The 12297-nt window shown below is 39.5% G+C and overlaps 1 protein-coding gene across 24 annotated transcripts in view; it reads right to left on the bottom strand.

Annotated features, from left to right (window-relative positions):
* DENND1A (DENN domain containing 1A) overlaps window positions 1-12297 on the bottom strand; it is a 566188-nt gene that overhangs the window by 536666 nt on the left and 17225 nt on the right. The window lies entirely within an intron of this gene.

The following is a 12297-nucleotide window of genomic DNA, read 5'->3' as shown; positions in this document are numbered from 1 at the left end:
TCCACTGAAGGGGAGAGGCCTGAATGGGGAGTGTCAGAACCAGAACGGAGTGGAAAAGGCATGTGGGTAGAATAGGTCTGGGATGTTAAAGCAAAAGCAGAGTGAAAAGGGTGCCCCATGTAGGTGCAGCCCAACACAGGGTGTCAGAACCCAAAGAGGGTAAGAAGTACATCCAACCATAAGGGCACCCTGGAGTAGGATATCGAAGCCCAAACGGGTATGAGGGGACTGTCCATTTGGAGAGTGGGGAACTGTCCAGTGTGAGGGGAAGTCAGAGTTCAAGAAGGGCAAGAGGGCACCCACATGGGGGGGGAGGGGAGGGATTGTGATCCCAAGCAAGCATCTACATGGGGTGGGACCTGGGTGGGGGGGCAGAGGTTAATGCCTAATCTGAGCCCAAGATAAGTGAAGTGAGGAAGCATGGTTTCTCACTGTTAAAGAAGTGAGTCACCAGGAAACTAGAATAAAGTCTATGGAGTTGGATTTCAATTGGAGATATTAGTGTGAACTCAAGATTTTCTATATAGATAAATAGATTCAAAAATTGAAAATAACCATTCATCAATACTAATTTTTCTGACGTGCTTGTAGCAAGACTTTCTCACAGAAAGGCATGCAGTACTAGGCAAAGAGCCCATCAAACATCCAACGGCCTAGGTTCAAAGCCCAGGTAGATTCCTTACTCACTATGGAGTCAGAGCAAGCCATTTAACTTTTTACTCATCATCTTCCTTCCCTGTCAAAAGACAGACCTGCCTTGCTCAGCGGAAAAGTTGTTTTCAAAATGAGAGAAAAATGAGAAAATACTTTCTAAATGATAAGGTACTAAGTCTTTGTAAAAAAAGAAACTAAACCAGCTGCCGTCAGCTCAACTCGGATTCATGGTGTCCTCATGTGTGTCACAGCAGAACTAATCTTTCAGAAGTAGATCACCAGGACTCTCTTCCAAGGCACCTCTGGGTGGACTCAAACTTCCAGCTTTTTGGTTAGCAGCCACCCATAAAACCCACTGCCGTCGAGTCAACATTAACCATTTGCCCCCCTCAGAGACTCCTACCCAGTGTAAAGGGTATTATTATTTATTATATCAAATAAAATGGCTTCACCTTACCAATAATAGGCTTTGTAAGTAAACCACACATTATTGCATATTGCAAAAACTCAAGGCTATTAAGCTTTCAAATACTGTTACTAAAAGCAATCCATAAAATAAGAAACTATCCAAATAAAAATATTAGTTTGGGGAATAAATAAAGGGATTTTAAGAACAAGGGATAGACTGTACAGTTAGAAAACAATTCACAATTTACTCAACCTGAAGGAAAAAAGGGCTCTACAGAGCAAAAAGTACTTAACGAATGCATGAAAAATCAAAAATTCTCTGGATATCCAACTTACACCCTCAGAAGTAATGTGAACATCTGGATAATACTTTATGGCTATCTCAGAACTCTCACACGCATTTCTGAAGCTGATGGTCAAAATCTTGTCAGGTAGTAGGACAGTATTATTTTCTCTATTTTACAGAAAAGGAAACTGAGTCTAGAAGACTCAAATTAATACTGTTTTCAGACTGCGAGGGCTATGCTTTTTCCATGCTGCCTATTCAAAAATGACCCAAGACAGTTTAGAGGAGCAAGTCTTAAAGGTGAGTGGGGGGAGGTCGGCAGTGTGGCAGGAAGAAGACCAGGAGCAGCACCTAAAAACTTTCACCATCTCCCCAGAAAATGCCCTTAAATTTTAAAACTGTACATATAATTTTCAGTGGGTTCATGAAGCTTTTTATGGAAATATGCAATAAGAACCCCTTGTTTCATTGGTGAGTTTCTTTTACATTCTTTCTTACTTAATCCTCAAGCCATGGATTACCCATTACCCCAGTTAATAGAAGTGTATACCCCACAAAAGCATAAGTAGATTCTAAACCTTGTTAACACCTACTACTTAACTACTACTTAACTATGTATCAGACACTGTTCTAAGCATTTTTCGTATATTATCTCATTTAATCTTCCCAACAACTCATTAAAGAACTGTTATCATCATTCCCATACATATGAGGAAACTAAAACACAAAGAAGTTAAGAAGCTTGCCCAGGATCACATAGCTTGTAAGAGACAGAGCTGGAATTTGAGCCCAGGCACTATGGCTTCAGAGTGCGTACTTTTTTTTTAATCAACTTTCTATACCCAGTATAAGATAATATGCATACAAGTAAATACACCCATTTTGACCATATGATTCCACGGGTTTTGACAACTATGTACACACATATAACTCTTAACCCATTGATTTTCTTTCTAAAATGAAGCTGACTAAAGGCCCAATTATTTTCCTCCTCTTTGCCCCCTTCAAAAATCAGAATAGTGGGCTCAAGGTCCTAGGCACTTCATGAGCTATTCTCTGGGCTTCCCTAAATCCTTACAGCACTTACCATCTGAGTTCAGGGGGATCCAGGAATTACATGTTGGTTCTGCCCTTCTGATGCCTCCGGTGGCATCTGAGCTCCTCCCTCTGCCAAGGCCCTGAGTACTCCGTTCTGAGAAGAACTCACCCCTCCTCTAGTACTACTACATTAGGACCTTGGTGATTTCTTAACATAGATTGCAGAGCCACCACAGAATCCATACTTTTAACAACTTCGCTTACACTACACTGATTCTCAGGAATCTCAGACGATCTAGGAAGCTTTTTAAAAATCAAATTCCCAGCTCTCAGACCTGGTGACTGATTCACCAGGTAAGGAGTGAAGCCCAGGAATCTATTTTCTGAAAAGTGATTCTGATAATCTATCGATCAATGAATCTATTTTCACAAGTGACTCTGCTCAGTCAAATTTGGGAGCCATTGTGAGCCACAGTAGTTCTCAAATGTGCAAAGACCAGAGAACCTGGAAATGACACTCTTTTGAAGACCTCGAAACATTACCCTTTAAATAACAAAATATAAAATGGTACTAAGTCAGATATCATCTTATGTAGGTTATAACAGGCATTAAAAGTTTAAATAAATATCTGTCAAATTTTACCAGAATTCTACTTCCAGTAAGATGGAGTAACAGGGATCAGATTTACCCTTCCATCTGAAACAATCAAAAAAACAAACAAAATATATGGCACAACGTTTTTCAAGACAGTGAAGATCAGACAACAAAGCACGGTGATCCCTGAGGAATGGGAAAACAAGTGAGCTGAGCACTACAATGTCCCATTTTACTGCCTTGAGAGAGTTTCCAGTCAAGGGAACACAAGCAAAGCCCAGTGGCCACCTCAAATTTAGAAGACAGAGCTGAGGTCCAGAGACTATGTGACCTGCCACAGATGCTCGTTAAAGTGTCTGCTATCTCCTTAATATAAAGATCATTAACAAATGGGAAAACATTACTTTAATTTCCATAAGATTTTCAGCCACATTACATTTGTTTACTCACTCAAGTAAATAAAGAAATGCCCGTTTTTAACTTAGAACATCGTCACTTTTCACATAATTCACCTATACTCCAAATTTACTGATAGATGATACTTACTCGCAGCTATTAAAACCTATCAATATAAGCAAAGGCATCTTGGAATGCCTAACCAGCCCAAGTTCAGGACCTCAGCTGCTCTCAGAGAGCTTCAAGAACAATTGTCAGGGGGAAAAGAAATTCACACTCATCAAGTAACCCATCAGAACACTCCAAAAAACCCAGTGCCGTCGAGTCAATTCTGACTCACAGCAACCCTATAGGACAGAGTAGAACTGCCCCATAGAGTTTCCAAGGAGTGCCTGGCATATTCAAACTGCCAACCCTTCGGTTAGCAGCCATAGCACTTAACCACTACACCACCAGGGTTTCCCTTTAGAACAGAGTCAACACTAAAGCCAAGGGGGAGTAGGATCCAATGTCGTCAAGTCAATTCCAACTCAGCGACCCTACAGGACTGAGAAGAACTGCCCCATAGGGTTTCCAAGACCAATCTTTACAGAAACAGACTGTCACATCTTTCTCCCGCAGAGTGGCTGGTGGGTTCGATCCATTGACCTTTTGGTTAGTAATGAGTGCTCAACCCCCTCACCACCACAGCTCCTTAAAGCCAAGAATATGTATTATAAAGCAGCAAAGAGGTATAGTTGAAGAAGCATCAGTCCTGGAATGGTGAGAACTGTCTGCCTGCTCTGGTACTGAACTATTGTACAGCTTTGGACAAGAAATGAAAGAGCGACAACAGTGGGCTGGGAGGTCTGAAACGTGAGCCTGTGTTGATAGCTTTACAGACTTTCTCTCTAGAATCCAATTTCCTCATCTCTTAAACCAATCACCAAAGATCTGTTTCAGTTCTGACATCCTGTGGCTCCAACATTCTAAATCTTTTTACCCATTGGTAAAATATGAAGCCATATTTTAGGTGTTAATAAAAAGGTTCTGCATCAAGACATTGACTTAGATCAATATAAATGCTAAGTTCCCAAGTTTCCAACTTGCAAAGGTTTTTTGTCCTGAACATCAATTCATCAAATATTTAAGTGAAGACTTTTTCACCTGCTCTAGGGCAGTGGTTTCCAGTGTTGGGCAGATATGTCTCAGAGGCCTTGGTAGGCAAGGAAGAGAAATGAAAGGGGCCCACCAGATAGACCTACTTTTACCTGTTTTATATGTCAAAGTTACAAATAAGATTTCCTCTGACAAAGGTTTCCATGGCTTGAAAAACAAAAGTGGTTCAAAGAGGAGGATACATGTAACTAAAACAAAATAAATGCATACCTATGTTTATTATCCAGTTCCAAGATGAAGAAACTAAGGTACAGATAGGATAAAGCACCTGCCTGAGGACAGGCAGTTAGGAAGTGTTGTAGCTGGTAATAAAACCCAAGCAGAGGCAGTTTAGCTCCAGAGTTCATGATCCTAACTACTATGCTGCAGCTCAGCATACCACTGCATGGTTTAAAAACATAAAGATACACTATAAACCTCCAGGAGCCCTGGTGGTGCGGTGGTTAAGAGCTCCACTGCTAACGAAAAGATCAGCAGTTCAAATCCACCAGCCACTCCTTGGAAACCCTATTGGGCAGTTCTACTCTGTCCTATAGGGTTACTGTGAGTCTGAATCAACTAGACAGCAATGAGTTTTTTATAAATCTCCAAGGCTCCCAAACACATCAGGATTAAAAAGATACTCATCAGTATGACACGCAAGGTTGTTCACAATCCAGCCTCAGCTAGGCTGTTTGGCCTCATCTGCCATCACTCCCTAACACAAACACACACACACACACATTACAGCCACACTGAGCTTCTCATTAGACTTCAATCACCCCATAGCCTATATACATATCATTTACTAAGCTATTTCTGAGGAGTCCTGGTAGCACATTTTTTTGTTTATTGTGCTTTAAGTGAAAGTTTACAAATCAAGTCAGTCTCTCATACAAAATCTTATACACACCTTGCTATGTACTCCTAGTTGCTCTCCCCCTAACGAGACAGCACATTCCTTCTCTCCATCCTGTACTCCCATGTCCACTCAGCCAGCTTCTGTCCCCCTCTGCCTTCTCATCTCCCCTCCAGACAGAAGCTGCCCACATAGTCTCATGTGTCTACTTGAGCCAAGAAGCTCTCTCCTCACCGGTATCATTTTCTATCCCATAGTCCAGTCCAATCCCCATCTGAAGAGTTGGCTTTGGAATGGTTCCTGTCTTGGACTAACAGAAGGTCTGGGGACCACGACTTCTGGGATCCTTTTGGTCTCAGTAAGACCATTAAGTCTGGTCTTTTTATGAGAATTTGAGGTCTGCATCCCACTGCTCTCCTGCTCTGTCAGGGATTCTCTGTTCTGTTCCCTGTCAGGATAGTCATCAGTGGTAGCTGGGCACCATCTAGTTCTTCTAGTCTCAGGCTGATGTAGTTGCTGGTTCATGTGGCCTTTTCTGTCTCTTGGGCTCATAATTACCTTCTATCTTTGGTGTTCTTCATTCTCCTTTGCTCCAGGTAGGTTGAGACCAATTGATGCATCTTAGTTGGCTGCTTGCTAGCATTTAAGACCCCAGATGCCACTCACCAAAGTGGGATGCAGAATGTTTTCTTAATAGATTTTATTATGCCAATTGACCTAGATGTCCTCCGAAATCATGGTCCCCAAGCCCTCGCCCCTGCTACACTGGCCTTCGAAGCATTTGGTTTATTCAGGAAACTTCTTTGCTTTTGGTTTAGTCCAGTTGTGCTGATCTCTCCCGTATTGTTATGGTAGCACAGTTTTTAAGAGCTCAGCTGCTAACCGAAAGCTCGGCAGTTCAAACCCACCAACCGCTCTGCAGGAGAAAAATGAGGCAGTCTATTTCCACAAAGAGTACAGTCTTAGAAACCCCATGGGATTTCTACTATGAGTCAGAATCGACTCAAATGGCATGTGTCGGGAGCTATTTCAAAAGGGCTGGACACTGTGCTAACCACTTTATATACTGGACCTCATTTTATTCACAAAACAACACTGTAAGGTAGGCAGTATTTGCAGCATTAAATAGCTTGCCCATGGACAAATGTCTAGTAAATGGCAGTGTCTGGACAGCATTCTGTCCTATACAGTTGCTATGAGTCTGAATTGACTTGACAGTTTTGTTTTTTGTTTTTTTTGCGGGCGGGGGTACTCAAAGTCTGTTCTAAGTTTATTAGTGCTTATCAGGAGAGGAGGGAGAAGGAAAGGGGAAGTTATTGTGTAAGGGGCACTGTGTTTCTGTCAAAAGTATGACAAAATTTGGAAATGGATAGTGGTGATGGTTGTACAGTATAATGAGCGTAATTAATATCAATGAATTGTACACATAAAAAATGCTGAAATAGAAAATGTTTTGTTATATATATTTTTCCCACAACAATAATAATAAAGCTCTCACTCATATAAGGTGTTCTCAGGCAGCATTCTGTGCTCTTTACTTATATTACTTATATTATTATATATTACTTATATACATACTACCCACTAGAATGGGAACCTTGTCCCTCTTCATCTCTGTATTCCCAGCCCCTAACAAAAAGCCTGGCTTTTAAGAAGTACTCAGTCAGTTTGGTAAGTGAATGAATTTCCCAGAAGAGTACAAGAAAAATGAGTAAGCAACTCATGATTCATATTAAAACTTCTTTTCCCACGAGAAATAAACAACATTCAGAGCTGTAATATACTCAAATGAGTGCTCCATAAATATTTCCAGGTTTCAACCATCATCTGAAGTATCTAAATTTAACTCATTCAACACATATTTATGAGTAATCTAAATACATACATATAACAGCTCTTTAGGAGCTTACAACCTAGTCAAGAGACAAAACAAAATAAAAATGAAAAGGTACTAACAGTCAGACAAGAGCTGTCATAAGGGAATACATGCTTAGACGCCACGTAAGTGGTAAAGTGCTGTGGATTGCAAGTTGAATATATCATTCTGGGATAAGTCTGTGGTCCCAAATTAGCCACGAACACTCTACAATGAGTCTCTTTTCAGTCCACAGCAATATGAGAGAAACAGAGATAATATAGTATGTTTTCGATATAAAGATATTTAATTCAATTTTTAAGATTATCCTTAATCTGACATTATGTTCCTCCTGCTTTTTTTATATGAAAATGCAATTTCTTTGCAAAAGTAATGGTGACAGGAGATTATTTTGTACGTGGTTCTATAAAAATTGTTTTTAAGTTTTTACTAGCACGGGAACTGTAAATGTTTGGGATCCACTGAGCTAGGGCATTCAAGAGATGCATGAAGGAATAAATGGAACTTGAACTGAACGTTGCAGGATGAACAGGAATGGGCTAGGTGGGGAGGAGGGAGGGGATTTTAAGCAGGAGAAACTGCCTGAGCAAAAATACAGAGGCATGAATGTTCATGCAAAGTTTCAAGTGTAATAACTAAATTAGACTGATTGCAAACTGAAAACTCTATTCCTGGCAGTATGACAGGCTAAAAAGTACCTTCTGATCCTCCATTGAAAGCAACTACAAATAATGGATTTTTCCATCTTTTCAAATAAGTACATTGATGAGCTTGCAAGAAAATAAGGAAGATTCAAACTAAGACCTAAGTGAATGCAGGAACCCAACAGGGTAACCAGAACACAAAAACTTGCTTCCTCCTCGAAGGCATTTGCATAACCCAACACAAGCTTCATTACCCCAGCTTAATGATAGTCAAGGAATACGAGACAAAACTAAGGTTCAGGCCAAGATGGAAAGTATAATAAAACACCCCTCTCCTGCAATTTAAGCTGGGACTACAAAGGGCTATACACTCAGTGTTAAAGAGTATCAAGAAAGAAACACATCCACACACACATACATCTCAGGAACTCAGTGAAAACCACTTGTCACAAAATTTGGCACTGAGAAAGAAGGAAAAATCTTTCTGCAAGTTCAAACACAAGCAGTCCTCACAAAGGATGGCTACCGAATGGTCAAAATAAACCTCGAACCAAAAATTTAAGGTGAAGTAGTCCCAAACTAAAATTGGCCCCAGTATACCAACAAAAAAATATGTAAATCTCTGGAAAATCTCACTTCATCCTCAGCCTCAAAAAAATTTTTCACAAAGAATTCAAAGAAACACGAACTTAAACAGTCAAAATTGGAAAATCCTCAAGGAAACAAGGCCCATAAAAAAGAACCTCCAAGTTAAAATGGCAGAATCAGACCTACAAAAGACTTCAGCTATTGGAATTATCAGAGACAGACTACGGAATAAACATTTAATAAGCTTAAAAAAAATAAAAGGGACTGAAAATGAGCAAAGCACAAGAAACCATAAAACAACCAAGCAAAATTGAAAAAGACCAAAATATTTCTCAAAATAAGAAAATAATAACCCAATGGATGCCTTGCTATTGTTAGGTGCTGCTGCGTCAGTTCCAACTCACAGCAACCCTATAGGACAGAACAGAACTGCCCTATAAGGTTTCCAAGAATCAGCTAGTGGATTCAAACTGCCAACCTTTTGGTTGGCAGCCATAGCTCTTAACCACTGTGCCACCAAGACTCCAATGGGTGTCTTAATAGCAGAAAAAAGTACAAGCAAAGAATTAGTAAACATGAAGAAATTACCCAGAAGAGTTCAGAAAAAGAGACACAAAATATAAAAAAGAAAGCAAAAGACACAAAAGATAGACACAGAAAGTATAACATAATAAAAAAAAAAAAAACATACTAATCAATATTCCAGAAGATAAGAAGAGAATGGAGCACAAGCAATAGCTGGTTTTAGAAAGCTGGAGTTAGTGTTCTAGTTGTCTTTTTGGGTTCCCACTTTCACTTAGCTCTTGGTCTGAAAATAGCTGAGAATTTTCCAGAACTTATAACAGATACCCATCCATACATTCAGTTAAGTCCAATGAACACAAAGCTGGCTAAATAAAAAGAAAACTAGGAATTCTGATCCCAAATAAAATGTAGTAGGCATACTCCACCCTTTCTCTCCCATAGCTATAAAATGCAGTTATAAAACCAGGGCAAAATCCATAAAGCAGCAATTCAAGGAACCTACAAAATAAACAGTTGCAGGTGAACTGGAGTAGGAGACTAGAATTCAAAGTATCACCAAACCAGTGGTGAGTTTACCATTTTTTTCCCTTCAGTATCCCTCAGCATGGACTCAAGACAGCCCAAAAACTGGAAGGAGGCATTAGCATGGAGAGGGTGAGCTCCATTACAAACCCTCTAGTTTAGGCTCAAGGGATGGGAAAGGGGTTTCTTGAAAATGACAGTGGCGGCAGCAAGGTATAAAAGAAAAAAAAAAACTTTTCCTGTCAAGTTGATTCCAACACCTAAATCAAGGAGGGAAGTAACTTCCTCTCCTATTGCAGGAGGTGTGGTCTCAAGAGATTGAGGCAAACCCCCATTACTTTCTTTTCCTCTCTGCGGCTACTGCTAGGCCCAGGCTGCAGATGCAGTCATGTAAAGTGCACAGCAGAACAGGATACATAAAGCCCTAGCTTCGTGGCTGGCAGGACAAAAGGGAGGCCCCAGAAAACTAGGAAGATCAACTCGAAGGCACAGGGTTAGTAGAGAAACAGGAGCTCAGGAAAACAGCCCCATTAAGTTGGATGAACTCCTGGGCTCACATGCATGGATATGATCCTGAACACCATACCAAAGGGTTTGAGAACTGAATTAAAAGATAGACTCTTACCCAGGTCCCAGATTGGCAAATGAAAGGCACAAAGGTAAGAAAGATTCAAATAGTACTGCAAAGGCTTTGAAAACAGAACTGACATTGAAACCACAACCCACAAAAGGCTGATCAGAACCTGTGGATTTAACCTGACAAAGGTTGAGCCCCACTGAAACAAATATATTAACACTTTCCATAGAATTTAAACAAGATCCTGAGTCTTATAACATGATACAGTATTCAAACTGCCCAAAATACAATCCACAATTACTCACCATATGGAAAACCATGAAAAATCTCAACTCACAAGGTGTTATAGATTGAACTGTGTCCCCCAAAAAATACATGTTGCCAATACTAACCCCTATGCCTGTGGACATGATCCCATTTGGGAATATTAAGGGTTTTCTTTGTTATGTTAATGATGCCATATTAGTGTAGGGTGTGGCTAAAACCCAATCATTTCTGGGATATAAAAAGCACAGATTAGGCACAGAAGCAAGCAAGCACAGATGGGGGAAGATAGATGCCAAGAAGATCACCAAGGAACTCAAGCTGAAAAGACACAAGGACCTTCCCCCAGAGCTAACAGAGAAAGAAAGCCTTTCCCCTAGAGCCAGTGCCCTGGATTCAGATTTCTAGCCTCCTAAACTGTGAGAAAATAAATTTGTTAAAGTCACCCTCTTGTGGTATTTCTGTTATAGCAGCACTAAGAAACCAAGACACAAGGGAAAAGATAATCAACAGATACCAATGAGATGACACATATGTTCGAATTATTTGACAAAGACTTGAAGCTGTTATGAAAAGGCTTCAACAAGTAAAGGCAAATCTTCTTGCAATGAAGGGAAAGAGAAATCCTAAGCAAAGACATGGAAAAGCTAAACGGAAATTTTAGAACTGAAATACACAACAAATGAAATTTTTTTTTTTTTTAATTAAAAAAGGATCTTACTGGATGGGCTCAATAGCAAAATGGAAATAACAGATGAAAGAGTCAGTAATAATATATTAATATTGATATTAATAAAAGCTATTCAATCTGAACAGGGAGAAAAAAAAGACTGAAAAAATTAACAAAACCTCAATAAACTTTGGTCTAAGGTTCATGTTACAAGAGTCTCAGGAGGAGAAGAGAAAGACTGGGATGCATAAAAGAAAACTTGAAGAAAAAATTGTAAAGGAAGGGAAATGATACCAGAAGGAAACTTGGAACACCAGGAATGAAGAAACGCCACAGAATGTTTTCATTTCTCTTGAGTAATGAATGCCTAGGGATGGAATTACTGGGTTACATGTTAAAGTATGTTTAACTTTATAAGAAGCTACCAAACTGTCTTCCAAAGTGGCTGTACCATTTTGTACATCCACCAGCAATGTTCTAGTTGCTCCACATCCTCACCAACACTTGATATTGTCAGTCTTTTTAATTTTAGCCATTTTATTAGGTATGCAGGGGCTTTTTCACTGTAGTTTTAATTTGCATTTTCCTAATGATTAAGGATGTTGAGCATCTTTTCATATGCTTATCTGCTATCTCTTTATCTTCTTTGATAAAGCGTTAAAACCTTTTGTCCATTTTTTTCCTTATTGGATTATCTTATCGAGCTATAAGAGGTCTTCATACATATGTTGGATATTTGTTTTACATGAAGTCAGCCGTGAAAATAGAACTGGTCAAATGTGTTGAGTTTAGAAGTCTGTGACTTGCTTTTTTCATTTTTTTAACAGTGTGCTTTGAGAGCAAAAGATTTTAATTTTGATAAAATACCATTTATCAATTTTTTTATAGTTTGCACTTTTTGTGTCTTAGTTAAGAAAGTAAATTTGACAGCATTTTACCAAAAGATTGGAGGGATGAAAGACATGGAAGGTATTAAAGATAATGCTCAGAATTCTGCCTTGAATGAACAGATAAATTTAACACCATATCAAGACAATGCCCTCAAAGGCGGGATTCATAGCCCACTGTTAAACTAATCATCTTTTCTGGATTCTCATTTCAAATGACCTCCCAACAATATTCTACACTACTTACATATGTCTTGTCTTTTCCCCTTGAACCTCTCTTTACCATATTCAGCCTGAAAACAGCTTTCATAGCTTCATCTTTCTCATCCATGTCAATGACTTCCAAATCTCTACCCTCTCGCCCAACACTT

This window comes from Loxodonta africana, chromosome 9 (assembly GCF_030014295.1).
Source record: "Loxodonta africana isolate mLoxAfr1 chromosome 9, mLoxAfr1.hap2, whole genome shotgun sequence".
Classification (NCBI taxonomy): Eukaryota; Metazoa; Chordata; class Mammalia; order Proboscidea; family Elephantidae; genus Loxodonta; species Loxodonta africana.
This window is presented reverse-complemented; position numbering and strand designations above follow the sequence as displayed.